Here is a 21,039-nt window from a genome sequence, read left to right on the forward strand (position 1 = left end):
AGGACCGTAATGTCTCCACTGGTGTGCCCACACAGCACAGACATCCACCCACCCCAGTAAGAAGCAGTGACTTCACTGCTGGTGGGCCAGTTGCATAGAGGTGCCCCTCTCCCTGAAAACACATGAAAGCGCAGCTGAAGCAAAAAAAATTGCAAGTGCAATGGATCATGGGGGTGGCTGTTTTTCCTTCCTCCTACCTCCTACTACATCCTAGTCCACCTAGTTGCTGGAAGGGGAGGGGGGTTCTGAGCCCTGTTTCCCATCACCCCTTTCTTCAGCCCAATGCCAGAGAGACATTCTGGATTTATTTTCCCAAAGTCCAGTGGACACAGAACTGAAGCAAAAAAAACCTTGTGAAAGTTCCTTAGAACACAATGGGTATACAATGAGCTGTGAGAAGAATCTAGTGAGAAATTCCAGATAACTGCCTTTTAAATTGAATGAAGCCAAATATCTATTAGGGAAAAGGGGAAGGCATCTGATGAAGGCAGCATACCACACCAAGACTTGCAAATAAAATAAATAAAATAGATTTTTTTGGGGGGGGGATCAGTTAAGTCAATTTAACAGCTAGCTACATGTTACCCACTTGGAGAACACAGATTCAGAGAGAGGGGGGGGGTTCAGCTCCTGAACAGATGTTTCCTGGAGTACCAAGACTGAGGATAAAGCCTCACATATTTATGGGTATCTGCAGGACTTCTTGCTAAGAAGCCGATAAAAGCTGGGCTCTGAAGACAGATGATTGTTTGACCCAGTCATGAGATCTGCTCCATCTTTGTTGTCCATGGTCCCTGTATCCAACTGGAAAATGACTAAGAGACTAATACCACCTTCTTAATGACTCTACACTTATATGCCAAAAAACCCATCCTGTTAAGACTGGATGCAGTATTGTGAAAAAGAGCTTAACTCTTGGGATATTTATTCAGAGACAAAGCCTCTGTCGATTCATAGACAAAGGCTGTCTATCCATGGATCCCTGCAGGCGGTAAGAAATCTAGGTGACATTGTTGAGTTACATCAGAATATAAGGGTTTGACATGGCGTCTCTTTATCTTGTCACATGTCAGTGGCAGAGTTGGCTGAATTCTCTCAGTATAGTTTTGGCTGACCATACTTTGACACCCTGAAATAATACAATAAGGCTGCTTTGTAGTGCCACTGAGGCTTGGATTACCACCTAACAGCTGATAACAGCTTTCTGCAGGATAGGGTGGATCTCAGCCACACAGCCAATCCAGTGGGCTTGGAGATGCCACCTATCAGCATTGGGGGTCGAAGAGGCACATAGCACCATCCAATCCCTACTCCTACTGATGGAGAAGGCTGGAACACAAAATCCACTGTTCTATGGAAAGCAAAAATGTTCCTTTTAAAAATGGAGCTAGTTTCCCTTTCCAAAGGAGCTTGCAGAGTCCCTGGCACAGCACTTCTCAAGTGCCTAATGTGGGTCTCTTACGGAGCATTGCAAAAGGAGTACTCCAAGCCCTGCGCTTGGCCCTTGGGAAGCACTGAGCACAGGGCTCGGAAAGTGCTGTGCAGAGTGCTTCAAAAGTGCCCGACAACCAGCTGATTGTAGGAAGCACCACAGATGGGGCTTTGAAGGTACTGTCGATTGGCAGTGCCTGCAAAGCCCCTTTCAGCTAGTTTTCAAGCCCGGCCTTTACTCTCAGATGATATCAGGTGTAGGGTAGGTGAGCATAGTGTGCCCAAAATGGACATGGGCCAAATGGCGAGGCCTGTTGGGCTAGATTAGGCCCATAGGCCAGAGGATCCCCACCCTGCTATTGAAAAATGGCACCCATGAAAAATTCATGCCTATGAGAATGCGCATGGACAAATCCCATTTGTTTTCTTGCCACAGCTCTTGTCAAGTGAAATAGGACTTGCCTTATGATATTCTGAGCTCTTCCTGAAATCACAAAATGGATCTATTTTATGGCAATTTCAGCACATTTTATAATATTTATCTAGAGAACTGTACAGGCAGCTGTAAGAATGAAAAGCCCATGTAGCCATTTAAATGCACAGTTAAATTCCTTTTGTGACAGACAGTTGCAGAGAGAACTGAAATGACACTAAATTAATCAATAGTTCCACTGTTCTTGCCAATGGCATCCATCCTAGTGATTTATATATTTCTGCAGAGTATGAACTAACCCAACAGGAGGATATAAAAGCTTGGAAACAGTTTGAGGAAGGGAGTAAATCTGATAGAAGGGTAAATATTTGTTGTATCTTTGGGCTCAGCAAGAGTCAATAGGATTCAATAGTTACTAGTGATTCTAGTCTCAGCACACCATAGATGAGTGATCTATTATGCATGTGAGAATTAGCTCTAGATAATTAAATTCAGATTATGGAGGACCTGGTTCCACCCTAAAATCATCTACATTCAGTGGAAAGAGGGCATCCAAGCTCACTGTTTGTTTCTCAGCACCTAAACACCATACATATCAAGGACATGTGCCAATCAGCAATCCATATATAGGGTTGGTTCTGATATAACATCAAGCCATGGTTTGCACTAACTGTAGATTAGACTCCAAACCATGGTTTGTTTTCCAAACACATAGGCAACCATGGTTTGTGAAGTTTCTTGCACAGCCATAGCGAGATCTTTCCCCACTTTCACTGAGAATCAATCCAAGGTTCAAGTAACACCCCAAATTAGGGTTTATCACTTAAGATGCAGTGCCAAATTCAGTCTGTCCAAACAGTGGTGCAAAAACCAAACCAATCAGATTTAGATTTGGCCACTGCTCACAAATCATGGTTTGTTTGATGGAGTTGGTTCAGACCCCACAACAAACCATGGTTTATTTATAAAATTTCTTAGCTGCTCCTCACTGTAGGGTCCCAGGGTGGGTTACAGGCTCAGTCTTTCAGAAATTTGGGATTTATTTAACATCATTGTGAGTGCCTTGAATTGTGCCCAGGAACAAACTGGCAACTAACACAGTTGTTTTAAAACAAGGTTTATACGAGCTCTAAATGGAACCCAGCCAATAACCTGGCCACTGCATTTTGCACCAGTTGAAGTTTTTGAATCATCTGCAAGGACATCCCCATTTATAGTGCATAGCAATAGTCCAATCTAGAGGTTACTAGAGCATGGAGTACAATGGCCAATGTCCAAGAGGGGTTGTGGCTGGTGAACCATCCAGAACTGGAAACAGGCAGTCCTAGCCACAGAGGCTACCTGAGCCTTCAGTTGACAGTGTTGGATCCAGGAGCACTCCATAGCTACAGGCCTTCCCCTTCCAGGGAAATTCCAGAACAGGCCATCTCCCCACCTCTTGGACTTGAGAACCTGGAGCACATAACACCTCTATCCTTTCATGATTCAGCTTTAATTTATTGGCCCACAACCAGCCCATCTCTGCCTCCCCCTCCATCTCAGATGCAACAGAGAGATAGATCTGGGTGTCCTTCACATATTGGCAGCCACCTCATTCCAGATCTGCTGATAGCAGCTCCCCAGAGGTTTGAGATAGATGTTAAATAGCATGGGGAAACAAGATGGAAGCTTGCAGGACACCACAGAACAACTCCCATGGTGATGAACAGTACCCCCCCATAACTACTTTTTGGAAAAGGACCTGTGGGTAGAAGTGGAACCACCAAAGTAGCGTGTCCCCAACCCCTACCTCTCTGAGCCACTCCAGAAGAATACAATGATCAATGTATCAAAAACCACTAAGAGGTCAAAGAGAAGAAGCAGGGTTGCATTCCCCCATATCTCACCTGTCAAAATGTCATCAGCCAGGGCAACCAAAGCAATTTCAGTACCATGGCCAGGTCCGAAGCCAGACTGAAATGGATTAGATAATTAGTTTCATCCAAGCATTCCTGAAGTTGGACTGCAACCCGGCCATTTGGTGTTCATCTGAACCATGTCTGGTGTGAATGTGGCCTCACTTTCTCATTTTTTTTCAGTCTCAAGTTCAGTTCTTCATGTTTCTATTTTTTTTAAGTCCTCATGAAAACTTATCAGCATTTTAGTGCAAATTCATTTTTTGGAATTACTTTTCCCTAATAAAATGCATTATTGTATATTATTTTACCAACATATGCATTTATATGCAGATTTTACCCCAGTATATGCATTTTTGTACACATCACTTGGCTGAAGAACTGCACTGCAAAATTTGGAGAAGTGCAAATTTTGAAGGATGGCCGTGTTTCAGTTTGTGTATTGCTTCAGAAAGTGAAAAATAGGTAAGTTTCCCTCTAAATGTGAACTTAATCAAATTTCTCCCCCACTCCTGTGTATAAGTCCAGAAGTTACATATCAGGGTTGATTCCTATCAGAATGCAAAAAGATCAAGTTCCTCAAGCATCCCTGATTTGAATACACTCCACAAAGCTGTTGGAAGGAGTTGAAAATTGTCCAGTGTTTTTATCTATTCAGAGGCTTTAAGGATTAGGTTGAGAATCTGAAAAGAAACAAAGTTTAGTAAACCTAGGAATGAAACAAAAAAATACCTACTAAGTTTATTAAAGTGACAGCACAATCCCAAACATGTTTACTCAGAAGTAAGTCCCACTGAATTCATCAGGGCTTCCTCCCTAGAAAGTGTTTTTTGGATTACAGCCTGTCTTAAGGAACAGAAAAATGAAATGCATTTCACCTGCAAAGAAAGAAAGGACAAATTGGAAATTTCTGTCCTCTGTGTATTCATGGAACACGCATATGTACTTTTAGGAAAGCGCTAAAAAGACGGAAAAGTACTGTAACATTCTGTCACCTTGAGGATGTCATCTTTTTCACACAGCCAGTATATGCTTTTAGGATGTCAAGTATTTTCCTCCCATTTGAGCTGCAATTTGAAATGTCAGTGAACTGGGCCTGGAGCATGGTGAAACCAAGAATTTCCACCACCTTGCAATGCAAATAGTAAATCCTTTCGTTTAGTATGTCAGGCCATTACACCCTGTTGGCGAACTGGAACTTCCATGTTCAATCACAGTGCAGTTCTGAATACCAGACACTGGGGATAAATGGGAGAAAGGGCCTTGCTTCCACAGCAGAGTGCTTGCTTTACATGGAAACAGTGGTGGCTAATGGCTCCCATATCAGTAGGGCAGTGGAATCTACTCTGGGTTTTAGTCAAAACATCCAAGGAGCTGTCCAAGGTGCTAGAGAGTTGGACATACAACAGCAGGGACCATTCAGTAAGTAATCTAAGGGAATGATTCTGTTATTGGTTGGCTAACAACTGGCTCTGATTGGCTGGAGGTTCTAGTCGGTCGGGAGTTAGCCATCAGTGAGGAAGATGGTTGAGATTTGAGAGTTGAGAGAGCTGGAGAAAAAAAGTGGTTTTGAAGGAGTTTTTCCCCTGTGTAGGCCTCACCTAAGAAAGACAAACCTGTTACTTTCTCCTCATATTTTATACTCTGCTCTTGTTCACATTTGTTATCAGGAAACTACCCTGATCACTTTCTTGTTCTCTCTGGATTCCGTCTACCTTACCCCAAGTCACTCTGCTAACAAAAGGCACCAGGCTGAGTCCCCAACATCTCTGAACAGAGTTGGGAAAGAGCCCTGTCTGAAGCCCTGGAGAGCCATTGACTATCAACATATACCAGGGATCAGGAACTACAACTTCCAGCATCCCTGACCATTGCCCATACTGCCTGACGAGGATGGGAAATGAAGTTCAGCAACCTCTGGAGAGCATCAGGTCCCTCGTCCCTTCTGTAGACAATGCTGATCTAGATGACCTAATGGACTGACTTTGTATAAAACAGCTACCCACACTCCTAGAGAGGTCTGCTTTCATTTATTTTTATTTATTAAAATATTAATGGACCACATTGTCATAAAAATATAGCAAGAGAGTATACAAAATTACAACCAGATAAATACAAGCATCAATAAAAGCATCAGTAAAAACATCAATAAATACTGGCTGGTAAAAAGAAATTCATATTGCAAAAGCCTGCCCCTTTTTAGGAGATGTCTAAAAGAAAGTAGGAATCAGCAAAAAGCACCCATAAAAACATCAATAAACACTGGTTGTTTAAAAAAAAATCATATTTCAAAAGTCTATCTAAACAATACTATTTTTAGACAACATCCAAAAGAAGGCACGGATTGCTCCTGCCAAACCTCTACTGGTAGGGAGTTTTACACGGCAGGGCTTGCCCCACTGAAGGCTCAGGCCCACTGAACCTCAGAAGTGTGGGGAATCACAAGAAGTGCTCCGTCAGAGGATCTCAGTGATCGAGGTGGAGCATAAAGAACCAGATAGTCCTTAAGATACTTCGGGCCTACGTTATTTAGGGCTTTATGAATGAACGCAAGAACTTTTAACTTGGCCTGGTAGCAAACTGGCAACCAGTGGAGCTCTCTCAGCAGAGGAGTAACATGTGACCAGTAGCCTGCTCCAGTAAGCAGTCTGGCTACTGCATTCTGCACTAGCTGCAGCTTCCGGACCAATACAAAGGTAGCCCCACATAAAGTGTGTTGCAGTAATCAAGTTCTGAGGTTACCCTTCAGGATCTGCTTGTGTGCTTCCATAGGCACTGGCTGGCCACTGCTTGAAACAAAAAGTCAGTCCAATCCCACATGTTTTTGTTTTCTATTTATTCAAAGTATTTTTTACTCCAGAAATAAGATAATCCCTGCCCTCAGGCTTGCAATCTAAACACATGGCACAAATGGAAAAGGGATTGGGTGGGAGGAGGGGGGAATGGAAACTCAAACACTAGTTCTCAGTTACAGTCAGTGGTGGCTGGTGCCCTTTGGGACAGGTGGGGTGGAAGGCAGGGAGCCCAACAGTAGGTGGAATCAGAGCCAATGATAAGCATAGGCAACTAATTCCAGATTTGTCTCCATTCTTCTCCCTTCTAAGGACAACACTGAGACTATGACAGGCACGGTCACCCCTGGACTGGTTGTAAGGAAGAAGGCAGGCAGATGGGGGCTGGCTGGGGATAGACTGAGGTTGGTGCGGCAGTGTCCCATCTGCCCTAATAGACCAGCCTCCAGTGGTTACAGTTTAGCAGGTAGTAGTAATTCAGCAAACCATGGAGCTGGATCTAAACACAATAGAAGGGCTGGTGCTTCCTCTCCTTCTGGAGACCTCAGCAATGGAAGTTGGTAGCTGGAGGGAAGAGGCAGGCCCAGCACCAGCGAGTGGCCAGGTTGGGCACAGGACCAAGGGCCACTGGGAAGGTGGAGCTCCTGCTCTGCGATCCGCACCAGCATCAGGTGGCAGGGTGTGATTTGCAGCACAAGTCAACCCTTTCCCTTAGGTAGCAAATCAGGCCCCCTGACCCCATGCTGGCACAGATTTTGGAGCTCCACCCTCCCAGACAACACCTCCCCCAATGTAGTTAGCATGGGCTTAAATAGGTCTGGCTACCATGCCTCCTGCATAGCCACATAAGCGCGTGCAAAGGTGTGTGCATGCAGTGCACTAGCACGCTGATGTGATGATGTGGGAGGTGGGGCAGCCGGGCCTATTTAAGACCATGCCAGTTGTCCATCCAAGTGTTCAAGGTGAAGGTCATTTCACAATTGATGTATGCCACACAGATGCTGACCTTCCCAAAAGCAGTCCCTCTCGAACTCATACAGACAAAATTCCTGAGGGCCGTTTTTGGGATTCCATCATGTGTTTCAAATGCGATTGTAAGAATGGAAGCTGGTCTCCCTTCCATTGAAGCACGAATCTGGAAACTTAAGTTAAAGCTGTGCCTAAAACTTCAATTTTTCCCCGTTGGCCTGGCTCCTTTAGTACTTTATGACACCTTTCAATCGTCTTGACACAAGTCTGTGATCAAGAAAGTGACATCCCTCGGTTTTTCGTTTGCCAACATCGCCAACTTAGGATATTCTAAAGCACGGTCAGCCCTGTCCCAACGTATAATGGACATAGAATTGCAAACTCACCTATCTATGACATCTATCAAGCTTGACGTCATCACTTATTCCAGGGGCTTTACCCCTGCACAATACCTCAGCAACCTCCTTATTGCTAGTCACAGAAAAGCCTTTACTATGGCGAGATTTAACATGATGCCATCAGCATTACGTTAGGGTAGGTTCCGGGGGGTCCCGCGCTCAGATAGGTTGTGCCTGTGCGGAACTGGAGAAATCAAGACAATATCTCCTGTCCTTTTACATTGTTCTTTCTATCAAGATATTCGAACTCCAAGTATTATTCCAATTATTCAATCAATACCTGGCCATGATGCCTTATATTATACAAGATATTTACTGGAAGACCGCCACCCACAGATTACATACGTCATTGCTAAATTCTGTGCCATGGCTATTATAATTCGCAGAACACTGCTAGGTCAAAAGTCTATATAAAGAACCTTGACGATGGTTTTAATTTGCATAAACTTGGTTTCAATTGTATGATGATTTTGTATTGGCCATCGGCAGCAATAAATAACTTATCTTATCTTATCTTATCCCATGCCAGTTGCATGGGAGAATTGGTACCTGAGGGCCCCCTCATGTTTGGCCCTGGCCCTGCAAAGGGGGCTTTCAACTGGGGCTCTTGCCAGGCTAGGCATGATGGAGGGCATCTGACTGCTGCTGCTTCTCCCTTTGATGGCTTCAGCAATGGCATTTTGGAAGCTAGAAGAAGGAGACATTTGGCTGGATAACTTTCTATGAGCACTATCAACCTACATAATTTTCAGTATCCCATGTGTTGTCTCTGCTCAACATGGATCAGGTAGCAAACTTCTGCATTGGGGAATCTGCCACCATTACTTTTAACAGGCGCTTGGCTGGTACTATCAATGAAAGACGGGCTACATCCTCAGACCAGGGTTGTTGTTGGACCCCACCTCCCACCAGCCCCAGCCATACTTTTTAATGGTCAGGGGAATATGTAGTGCAGCAACAACTGGGGGGCCATTGGTTCCCCATCCTTAACTTTACAGTATTTTTTCATACATGTCTATAAACAAACAATTGTACATCTGCAAAAGAAAAGTCCATGGTACAATAGTGCTGTGATCTGTTCAGCAATAATGGCTAAATCTGTCACAATATATTTCTATGGTTCGCTGATTGCATAGCTACTAATCATCTTGGTAATCAAGTCCGTTGAAAAAGGCACTTAACTAAAAAGAAGGTGGTTTTATTTGCTTTCCTTTTGTTTGCTCTTCCTGGAAGTGATCAGGAACATTGGGGTTGGGGGAGAAATGAAAGCAGGTGATTTTGAAATAGATGCACCAATCTGCCTGGCCATGTCATCACACAGGGTATACATTCAGGCTTAATATTCACCAGTGTTGCTTAATAAATTGCCAGATGTGTTGTGTCCCCCTGTGCTTTGTTGGAAAATAGAGAATTCTAATAGCTTCAGGTTCTTCTACCACTGGTGTATAATGACAGGAGATGAAAGAACCTTTAAGAATCCCCCCTCCTTTTACAATTATTAAAGGCTTAGGTTTCCTAGTTTCCATCTAAACCAGCAGGCCTGTGAAAAGTCATGCCGTGATTCAATTCAAAGAGATCATCAAGGGTTAATTCACTTTTAGAGAAAATCCTAAAAGAATCCTCTTGGAATCTGGAAATGTTGCATTTTATTTTTATGCAACATAATGATTTCCTGCCTCATTATTTAAACTTTTTTTTCCAGTTATGAAACTATAGTTTGGCTAAGATTATAGTGATAAGCTGGTAATGTTTCATTCAAGAATGTGTAAGCTCCCTCAGGTCTGATACAGATTGTGTCCAGACTGCCCCATCTAATCCTCAACTAGGTATTGAGTGCCAGTCTTGATTGATGACATCCTCTGTGTTGTCAACAGAGCACAATACCATACTAAGCATAGGTTTATGATATCAACCAATTAACAGTGGCACACTAGAGCTTAGATGGGCTTAGTGAGACTCACTGCAGTTGAATTTTCTAGATCCTTCCCAGCATTCATGCTTCCAGGAACCCATCTGCAGACACAAACCTTAGAATGTACCACTGAAATCCAGTTATTTCCTTTTTTCTATGAGGCCTCTTCTACATATAACAAGCAGTAACACCACAGGAATCATTGTCACAACCTCCAGGTTGACATTTCCTTGTGTGAAACCCAACAGCTGCCCACTGAGCTATGTACACTGTGGGTTTAAGGTGACCTTGCTCTGTGCACGATTATGAGCAATACCTTTACTTGGATTGGCAAGTGACATACAGGACTCAAACCAGATGCTATGGAGGGGAAAGAAAAATAATTATTTTGCTATATCATTGTGCAGGCATTGCGGACAAGTATTGTGATAAAGATGGTTAGGATCTAGTTGTCAGTTTGTTCTGCAGATTAAAGTGTGTGGTCCAAATCTGCATATAGAGGAAACAGCTATTGTTTTTTAAATTTTTCAGCAATTAAGTCGTTTGCAAATATGATGTGAATTGATACCATTGTGGGGGTTTTTGTTACAGCTGTTTCCCAGTCTTAGATGAAAAGCAACCCAAGATGTAAATGATATTCTTATTCAGTGTAGTACTTCCGCCAATTGATGCTTGTATGTGCACTAATGCCACAGAAAGAGCCTTTAATGCTGTAATTCTGCTAACAGTAACCATTCTCTATCAGGCACAAAACAATCCAACAGCTTTGTTTGATTGCATCACAATGTTCCGCTAAATGAAAAGATGCCATAAACAAGCCTGAAAAAACAATTGCATTAGAACAAGGAAGGATGCACAACCAGAAAATGGCAAGGTTATCACTGGGGGAGGGAAAAGGATAAGGGATAAAAATGAATATGCATTAGAAAACGAATCTATCAAAGCCATATCCTTGTGTTTCATCTGTTTGGACCAGCTAGCCCATTCATATATAATCACCTGACTTCTCAGCACATGTCAACTCACAATGGAATTGATGGCTCATAGGGAAAGAGTTAAAGCTGACTGGTAGAGCACATCGTTCAAATGTAGAAATTCTGAGGTTCAGCCTCTCCAGGTAGAGCTGAGAAAGACCCTTGTCTAAAATTGCAGCTGCTCCTCATGTTGTGGCAACATTGAGTTAACGGCCAACCTCATTCTGAAGATCTTATCACAGCATAGCCTTGCTGGATGACAGCTCCTATCATACTTGAATGTTAGCCATGCTAGCTGAGGCTGATGGAAGTTGTAGTCCATATCATCTGGAGGGCTGTACCTGTCCACGCAGTGCCATAGACTGTACCAGCCATATTTGTGAGCTGCCCATTGGAAAAGTCTCCAAGCAGTGTTCATAGACCCCACACCCTGCAAAGGGGGAAACAGTCAATTCTCCTCTAATAGTTTCCAGTGTTTCAACTTTCGAACTGTTTCAGCCCTTTGGTAGCTCTTCAGCTTTCTTACTCTATAGTTCTTTTCTTCTAGGTTCTGCCTTACTGTCCTATTTTCCAGCTCAACTTGTATACAATATTTTGACTCCCCCCCCCAACCTTGTAACCTAACAGAAGTAACAAAAATCCATAGTTAAGATTCAATTTCCCCTTAATTGCCAAAATCCTACTCCTGGTTAACTTTCTGTTTCCTCTTAATTGCAAGGTATGAAGGCTGAATGTTTGACCTTCCTGTGCAGAAACTCCTGAGCAAAACATTCCCTTAAACTTTTAATCTTTGTTTGAACTTTTGACCCTCCTATATGAGAGAGTCTTTCAAGGAAAATACAATCATTTTACAATCAAAACACACACAAAATGGCTCAAAGTTCTTTACCTTCACAGGTCGCAATGCACAGTCCAGGTTTATTCATCATCATCATCGTAGTCATCATCATTTACCCACTCTTTACCTTGAGGTCCCATGGCAGTTTAAATATTTTACTTTTTTTGTAACAAATGGATCTACAAGATCCTGAACTGTAAGGAACCTCTTTCATTTTGTCAGTTTATGAGGAGCAGGCAAAAAACAGAAGAAACCATCTACATTACTAACAAATAAAATTATTTATGTCTCCACTAGTCCTCCACAGTGTCAAGCAGACATAAAGCATCCATTCCCATAAAAAGAACTGAGAAAAAGGGGGGACCAAGATTCAATGAAACATTTTATTCATCATGCTAAAATAAAACATTTCATAATAAATTTTTTCTTCTTTTTTTAATCTTTCCCATTTTGGGGGGGGGCAAAAAAGGCTTCAGAAAAAAACAGGGGAAAACATTTTTTCTGAATTTTTCCTGTTTTTTTCCAAGCCTTCACATCTCTAATCTCAAGTGTCAAAGGCCAGGGTAAAGAGGTTTATCTTCAGCATTCACTGAAAACTATAGTGAAATTGCCAGACTCACTTCTTTGAGAGGTAAGTTCCACAACTTAGGAGCTGCCATCGAGAATGCCCTCTTCTGAGCCTCCACCCAGGCTTCTAAGGGCAATGGAACTACCAAGAGGGCCCACTCTGCTGATCTTAACACCTGAGTCTGTAGGGAAGGAGGCAGACTTTCAGATTTTGGGGGGCTAAGTGGTTTAGGCTTTAAACACTAATATGAAGAAATCAGAGTCCTTCACCAAAATGGAGACAATAGACAAGAAATTAGAAGAAGGTTAGGACTGGGGAGGGAGCTATGAGAGACCTAGAAAAGGTCCTCAAATGCAAAGATATATCACTGAACACCAAAGTAAAGATCATACAGACCATGGTATTCCCAATCTCTATGTATGGATGTGAAAGTTGGATAGTCAAAAAGCGGATAAGAGAAAAATCAACTAATTTGAAATGTGGTGTTGGAGGAGAGCTTTGCGGACACCATGGACTGTGAAAAAGACAAATAATTGGGTGTTAGAACAAATTAAACCAGAACTATCATTAGACGCTAAAATGATGAAACTGAGGTTATCATACTTTGGACACATCATGAGAAGATATGCTTCACTAGAGAAGACAATAATTCTGGGGGAAACAGAAGAGAGTAGAAAAAGAGGAAGGCCAAACAAGAGATGAATTGGTTCCATAAAGGAAGCCACAGATCTGAACTTACAAGATCTGAACAGGGTGGTTTATAACAAATGCTATTGGAGGTTGCTGATTCAAAGGGTCGCCATAAGTTGAAATCAACTTGAAGACACATAACAACAATGAGAAATTACATTATGACCCAAACCCTGCCAACTTGCATGCAAATGAGCACCCATCCTGACATTCCTCCTTTAAGACAGAAGCAACACAGCCCCTGCCCCACACATCTGCTTCAAGATGATGTGGAAAGGGACATAATTACCAGAAGTATGGAACAAGTTTTTCATCCCAGTTGTGTCTACAAGTGCACCTCTTCCCTTTTCCTATAGAGATGAGTCCTTGCCATTCACTCCAATGAAAGGAAGCATTAGACATGGGCTCCTTTGGGAGGAAGGGTGGACATAAATTTAATAATAAACAAAAACAAAGGAATACTTGAGGAAACTGAAGGCAAAATCTGCTTTAAGCTCCTGAAATTGGGGAGCAACACTTTTGTTGATCAAGATCCCCACATGGGGCATAACCTGTCTCTTTGCAGGGTGCATAAAAATGTTTTGCATACCCCACACTCCAGTGGTCCTTATGATATTGAAACTGTTTCCACACACACACATCTCTCATCATAATAATGGGCCTTTTGCTAGCATTAAATGAAAATCCACAATTTCTCACTTTAGGTAAATCATCATGTAGAAGTTTTGCCACCTGCATAAATTTATATAAGATTAGAGTACAGCAAGTCCCCAGTAAATCTTCTATTTAATGGTCACAGAAATGAGAGATTAAGGGGGGGATCCTGATCTCAGTGCAGCTGGGTGTACAGAGAGTTTTGGAAGATGAGACATTCTTGTATAAGGCAGGTTTCAAAGAGCACTAACAATTTGACTGCTCAGTAGAATAAAACTGGAAATAATGGTTCTCGTTTGTATTGAAATACAGTTTGGCTTACCGCTCAATTACCCATGCCTTCTCTCTCTAGTGTAGGAGAAGGCAAACCTAAATGTTTTCACAAAATATATCTTGCATCTTCTTCACCCAGTTCTTAACCCACTGCTTCTGTGATGCTTATTATGTGCAGTTAAACTGTATCTGGAAATGAAACAACTCATACTGCAACCTGAAATTCTTCAAATGGGAACCCTTATAAATAATTTATATGAATATTTTTTTTTAAAAAAAAAGCATGCACCAAATTTGACACTGAGGTCTGGATCAATTGTCACATTTCTGGTCCAGCAAACCATGGTTTGTTAGAAGAGGAATGAGTAACAAGCTCAAACACTCTGTCCTCCATCCCTCCTCTTCCCTAATCTTCTTATGCACCTGGCCTTGGCAAAGCTTTCCTGATTTCTTAAACCACAATTTCCTATGACATCCAGTCTAGGAAACTTTGGTTTAAGGGCTTCTAGCCAGCCATAGTTTGATACCAGATTGCCATCCTGATTTAAAGGAGTGATTAAACCATCATTTCACAGTTGGAATGTTATGACAAATTATGGTTTAACAAACCAAAAAATCTCTGATGCAATGCTTGCAAAGAGGAGGAGGGTAGATTAAGAAGGAGGAGGAAATGGTCAACCTCGTCACTCATTCCCACTCTACCAAACCAGGGTTGTTACACCAGGAACATGACATGTGATCTGGGCCTCAGAGATAATATTGTGGTGGAGGCAATACCTGCTTACTACCCATGACCTGCCTACACATACAGGGGGTGAAGTCCAGTGCTGGAGCAGATTTTGGGTGTGTGTGGATGTCCCATTGCACAAGGAGAAGTCTACTCCACTGGTTGATGGACACTGTTGAATGTCATCCAGTGATCCCATACGGAGCTAATAGCACATTCTCCTGCATCTCACAAATCCTAGAAATGCACATCTTCTCCCTCCACACAGATATTGTCCAACACAATAACAGATTTCATTTTTTTTAATGTATTGTTTCTTTATTTCATCACATATCCCCGGAGGGAGGGAGAATCTGATCTAGGGAACGTGCATAATAAAATCAAAAATATATGGAGAAAGGTGATCCCTCAGATAATCTGGTTCCAAGTTTTTAGGGCTTCATATACTAACACCAACATCTTAAATTTGGCCTGGTAGCATACTGGCAACCAGTGCAGATCCTTCAGCAAAGGTGTCCCATGATGCTAATGATATCTAGCTCCAGTCAGTGGCTGAGCTGCTTCATTTGCACCAGCAGCAACTTCCAAGCCAACATTTAGGGTAGCCTCACATGGAGTCATGAGGTTACTAATGCCTGGACCACTATGGCTATGTTGTCTTGTTCCAGGAATGGCTACAGCTGTCACACCAGCTAAAGTTGATACAAATGCTCTGCTGATCACTGAGGCCACCCTGACCTCAAGTGACGAAGATGGGTCATGGAGCCGCCCCCAAACTGCATACCTACTTCTTGAAAGGGAATACAACTCTATCCAGAACAGGCAACTGGCCTATCTCTCAGACACAGGAACCACTCAACCACAGAGAAGGCAAGAATAAATGTGCCCTCGTAACCTTCATTAATTGAGGTCAAAAACATTTTCATTGCCTTGCTACTGGTAATCTCCGTTCAATGAGAGGGGTCATGACCATTCATAACTTCTCACATTTGTTCACAGAATTCATTCAAATGATGTAGAGGATGGCTGTCCATGCTCAAGGATAAGGTGGGCATCCAACCTGACCATACACATTTCATGAAAGAATTGTTTCTCCCTAGGCAGGCAAAGCCATGCTAAGCCTTACCTTTCCAACTGCAAACATAGATTGGCACAGAATGCCAGTGTTGACTGAGGCCCAAATAATAACACAGGGGTAGCCAATGTGATGTCCTTCAGATGCTGTGGTCTGCAACTCCCATCGTCTCTGACCATTGAGAGCACTGGCTGAGGCTGATGAGAGAGGCCCACAGTGGGTACCCCACATGAAAATGCCCTCCAAAACTGTATAGAAAGTTGCCCTATAAAGACAGAAAATTATCATAGTATTGGCTACTCTGACTGGCAATGGCTGTTCAGGATCGCAGCCAGAGACTTTACCCATTATCTGTTACCTGATCTTTTAACTAGCAATGCCAATGTCTGAATAGAGGACTCAATGTGCACTACGATGGGCCTGATGCATGCCAGATTTCCAGGTGGATTTTTCCAGTATTTGGTTCGGCTTCTGCAAATATGCCCAGTGGCTCTATGAATTGGTTACTGCTTCCTGGTAAATGCAACACAATTTCAGGTCAAGTTTCTCATTTGTTTCATCATTCTGTGATGAGATCACAATTGCACTTAATACAGAACATATTGTTTTAAATAAAGGTTTGTGGCATATGCCCTCATCCCCATGCAAAAACTATAATCTTTTCCATCACCTGTTGTTGTGTAAAGAAAAAAATGGAGATGCCTGGGGTTGTACCTGGGATCTTCTACATGCAAAGCAGTACTCTACCACTGAGCTCAGTTGCCTCCTAAAAGGAGACTGAGGCTTGAACTCAGGACCTTCAGATTATGAGACTGAGGCACTGTGAACCATAGAAAGAAGTAGATTACTTTTCTTGCCTTTTAATTAGTGGGTTTTCATAACTTGGTCCTCTCCATTAAGCAACTCTGTCTAATGGAAAGAACCCAGTCACGAAAATTCACAAATCCAAAGGCAAGCAAAAAATATGATTGTCCATGCTTTGAATATCTATGCCCTGTCAAATGGCAAATGTTTCTATCTTCTTTGCCATTTCATTTTGGGTTGTAGCAAACTGGCAACCAGTGCAGCTCTTTCAGCAGAGGAGTAACATGTGGCCAGTAGCCTGTTCCAGTGAGCAGTCCGGCTGCTGCATTCTGCAGCTTCTAGACCAGATACAAGGTTAGCCCCACATTAAGCATATTACAGTAATCAAGTCTTGAGGTTACCCTTCAGGATTTACTTGTGTGCTACCAACAGCATTGGCTGGTCATTGTTTGAAACAAAAAGTCAGTCCAATCTCAGTGTTGTATTTTTAAGATGCTAATTTTGTGTGAGCATTAAATGCATAAATACCACTGTTTAGTTTATATTTATTGAAGCAAGTTTATAGGTGTTGCTCAAGAAGGGTTAAGCCCAAAGTAGGCTAGATACCATTCATGCAATTAGTGGTTGCATAACTGGGTTTTAAAAAATAATTTGGAGGTGCCGAGAAGGCAATCTGGACCAGGACTCTGGTGAGGGAATTGAAGGACTTTTACCTTTTGCCCCCTGCTGTGGCCCTGATCCAAATCATTTGCAGCTACTATTTGCATTGGAGGAAAACTCCCACTTCCTGCAATGGCAGAGGGTTTTTTTAAAAAAACACACACAAACAAATAGCAAGTGTGGGGGAGTGATTCCAATGAGAACCACAGCAGGGGGGTAAGGGTTAAAGCTTCATGCCTCCCACCCCATGATTCCAATCCGGATTGGCTCCATCACACTTGCGATGCACTTTTAAAAACCCATTCGTGCATATGCTAATTGCATGAATGGCATCTCAGCTAAGCTCTCTTCAGGTGTTCTACTCATGTGTAAAAGCAGCAAAATAAGTGGGAAGAATGGAGATAAGCATGCTCAGCTTTGTCCCTCCCTCCCTCCTCCCCATCACCACTCCTTTTGCCCTCCATGAGCTGGACAGCAAATTTCTAAAACTCCTTTCCTCAGAGAGGCTCCTCACACATTTAGAACATTGACCTTCAGAGGTTTGCCCTCCAGCTTGTACAAAGCAGGGGGCAGCTCTTAGCACGATCATCCTCACTCTGCCCACTCACACGTTGCTTTTACACTCAAGCAGAAAGTCTGAAGAGGACTCTTGTTTGGCCTCTAGACTTGAAATGCATCAGGCCAAACAAATTCCCTGGATGGCTTCTGTCATTATATAAGAAGAACTTTCTAAGAGCCCTGCTGGATCAAGCCAAAGGCACATCAAGTCCAGCATCCTGTTCTCACAGTGGCCAACCAGATGCCCCGATGGAATGCCTGCTCAAGAGCACAAGAACACTCTCCCCACTTGTGATTCCCAGCCACTGGCATTCAGAATAGGGATGGGGGATAAATTCAATCCAATTTGCAATTAAAGCCAAATCTATTAAATTTGCACTTTCCAAACCAATATGAGAACCAAAACACAATGATCCTTTGAAATTTGCACATGTCCAAATTTTGCAATGCAGTTCTCCAACCAAAGAATGACTGCAAAAATGCATATATTAGGGGAGAATGTGCATAAAAATCTATTGTGTTGGTGAAAATTACATACAAAAATGCATTGTAAGAAGAAATTGCTTGAAAAATGTGTGCATTATTATCTGTTACATTTATACCTCGCCTTGAAACCCAAGGTGGCATACATGTAGTTCCAAGGCGGTCTCCCATGCAGGCGCTGACCAGACCCAGACCTGCTGAGTTCCAGCAAGGTTGTGGCCTCATGTGCCTTCAGAACATAGCCTGCTCAAAACTGCATACAAAAAACGTGTGTATTAGGAGAAATTCACACTAAAATGCTGAAGAGTTTTCATGAGGATTTTTTTTTTTTTTAAAGTGTAAATTGTTGCAGAAATGCGGAGAATTGAAGACTGGAAAAAATGAGAATCTAAGAACCGAAATTGACAGATATTTCCATCCCTAATCCAGAGACATACTGCCTCCAACAGTGGAAGGAGAACACAGCCATCATGGCTAGTAGCCATTGTTAGCCTTATCCTCCACGAATTTATCTCATTCTCTTTTAATGTCATCCAAGTTGATGGCCATCAAGACATCTTGTGGGAGCCACTTTCCAGAGTCTAACTGTGCACTGGGCGAAGAAGTCCTTTCATCTGTCCCAAATCTTCCAACGGTCAGCTTTCATTTGTGGGTTTATGGAAGCCTCTCCTTTTGCTGGGCTTAAGTACCTTTCCCTTTACCCCTTTGCTATAGAGTGCACTAAAAATCACAATGTTTCAGTGAGCTTTAGTTTGCCAAAGGATGATAAAATGCAAGGACAAAAGAGGCTGTCGATACGGTGACTGCATGGCTCCACAAACTAGGGTATCTTGCCACCAGTTGCGATGTTGAATTTGTTTATCTTTTATCTTTTCATTCTGTCAGTTCCAGTATCAGAGCCATCTGCCGCTGGCACTAAGAGGGTAAGCTTTTACTATCTTCAAGACGACTTTGCATGTTATTTTTCTAGCAGCAGCAGCTGGGAATAGTGATTGTTATGTGACCTCCTACGTGACTCGCCAGAAGCTGGGAAGCGGCTTGTGCTAATAAAAAGTAGAGTTTTCCACACATACAAAAAATCCTCCAAGTTCCTCCATTTTAGTCACATCACAGCTCTCAGCTCCCACACAGCCAGGAGCTGCGAGTGAACTTCACGAGAGCAGTACTGCATCGCTGACCTCCATAATCTTGTCTCTTTTCTCTGTATCATCTTGTGCAGGTCACAAAAGAGCCCAAGAGGCTTCCAGCAGTAAGATCCTCCACTCCAGTTTGGATTGATGAGAAAGGCAGTTGGATAAAATGCAGTGGAGGCCCCTCATTAAGGGCAGGTGAGGCACTGCCCACGCTAACCACTCTAAACCTCCAAACCTATAGTCCCTTCTCTGTTCCTTACATTTGTATTCAACAGTTAGCAGCTGTGCAGCAAAGGACCTCAGAGCCCCACAATGATCATGCAAGAATCCGAAGATGTCATTTTGGAGGATATACCAAATGCACTGCAAAATCAGTCTTTTCATGACATGTGCTAATAGTATAAGCTAATGTGGAGTAAGGTGGCAGTAGATTTGAAGTGAGGAACTCTACTAGCAGTGTCCATGCATCTTACTCCCTCTGCCACTTGACCAGGGATGGGGAACCAGCAACCCTCTAGATGTTACAGGTCCGTAACTTCTATCATTTCTACCCTTTGGTCAAGTTGGATGGGGCTGATGAAAACTGAAGTCCAACAACATTTGGAAGACCACAGGTTCCCCCCAGCTTTGCAAACAGCCCACTCACAAGAGAACAGCCATATCATTGGGGGGGATCATTCCAGGATGCTTTTCCAATTGTAATGTGTTTCTGTGACTCAGACTCTAGGTTCTGGTCACATGGAATTTGTTGCAATGATAGCGGACAGCATTGCTGATAGCTAGTTGCTCAGAAAATGACATCTACCACCATTTGTAGTTGTTTTTGTTATAAACAACACTTATCTGCAGGCTATTAAAATGAATCCAATAGCATCAGAGGGAGGTGGGGATGGAAAGGCTAGACTTCTTTTCTAAAAACAAAAAAACTGGCCAGGTGACAGTCCAGTTAGGAGCATGGGATTAACTCATTAGTACAGCTTCAGAAAGGCCACAAGCCCTATAAGCAGAAAATTTGCTTGCTTTAACCCTTTTGCTAATTCTTTCCTTGCTAAAATGTACTGAAATACATTACCATGGAAAACAAAGTCCCAGACTGAATCTTGCTTAGCATGGCATGAGTCGTCTATAAATAGTCATTGAGTCAGCTATTTTATGTCCATTACCTAACATATCGCCTACGGCCATACTACCCTGAGCAAGCCCGATTTCGTTTGATCTCAGAAGCTAAGCAGGGTCAGGCCTGGTTAGTACTTGGATGGGAGACCACCTGGGAATACTGGGTGCTGAAGGCTTAGAGGAAGGCAATGGTAAACCACCTCTGAATACCTCTTACCATGAAAACCCTATGAATATATCCAAAAAAGATTAATAGGGTCACCATAAGTTGTAATTCACTTGAAGGCATACAACCACCACAACAACCTATTATATCAGGAATGGGGAAAGTGTGGCCCTCCAGATGTTGCTGGGCTACAACTCCCATCGTCCTCTATAATTGGCCATGCTGGCTGGGGCTGATGGGAATTGGAGTCCAACAGCAACATTTGGAGGGCAACAGGTTCCCCACTCCTACATTATACCTTAATACGTAAGATGAAAAGATAAGAAGTGATGGAAGTCATAGCTGGACATTCATTATAAAACTGACATTATAATTATTTACTATGATTGCTCTGGATTTTCTGGACACTTTGATCAGAATTCTTTTACCAACTGGATTTTCTACAAAAAAAGTTTTATGTTCATTTAGGCTGCAATCCTAATCACATCTA

The 21,039-nt window shown here is 42.6% G+C and overlaps 1 pseudogene; it reads left to right on the top strand.

Moving 5' to 3' along the window:
- The first annotated feature begins 20,440 nt into the window (after nucleotides 1-20,440).
- On the top strand, nucleotides 20,441-20,559 carry LOC133371562 (5S ribosomal RNA; annotated as a pseudogene).
- Nucleotides 20,560-21,039: the final 480 nt, after the last annotated feature.

The sequence above is a fragment of the Rhineura floridana genome, chromosome 16 (assembly GCF_030035675.1).
Source record: "Rhineura floridana isolate rRhiFlo1 chromosome 16, rRhiFlo1.hap2, whole genome shotgun sequence".
NCBI classification, from domain to species: Eukaryota; Metazoa; Chordata; class Lepidosauria; order Squamata; family Rhineuridae; genus Rhineura; species Rhineura floridana.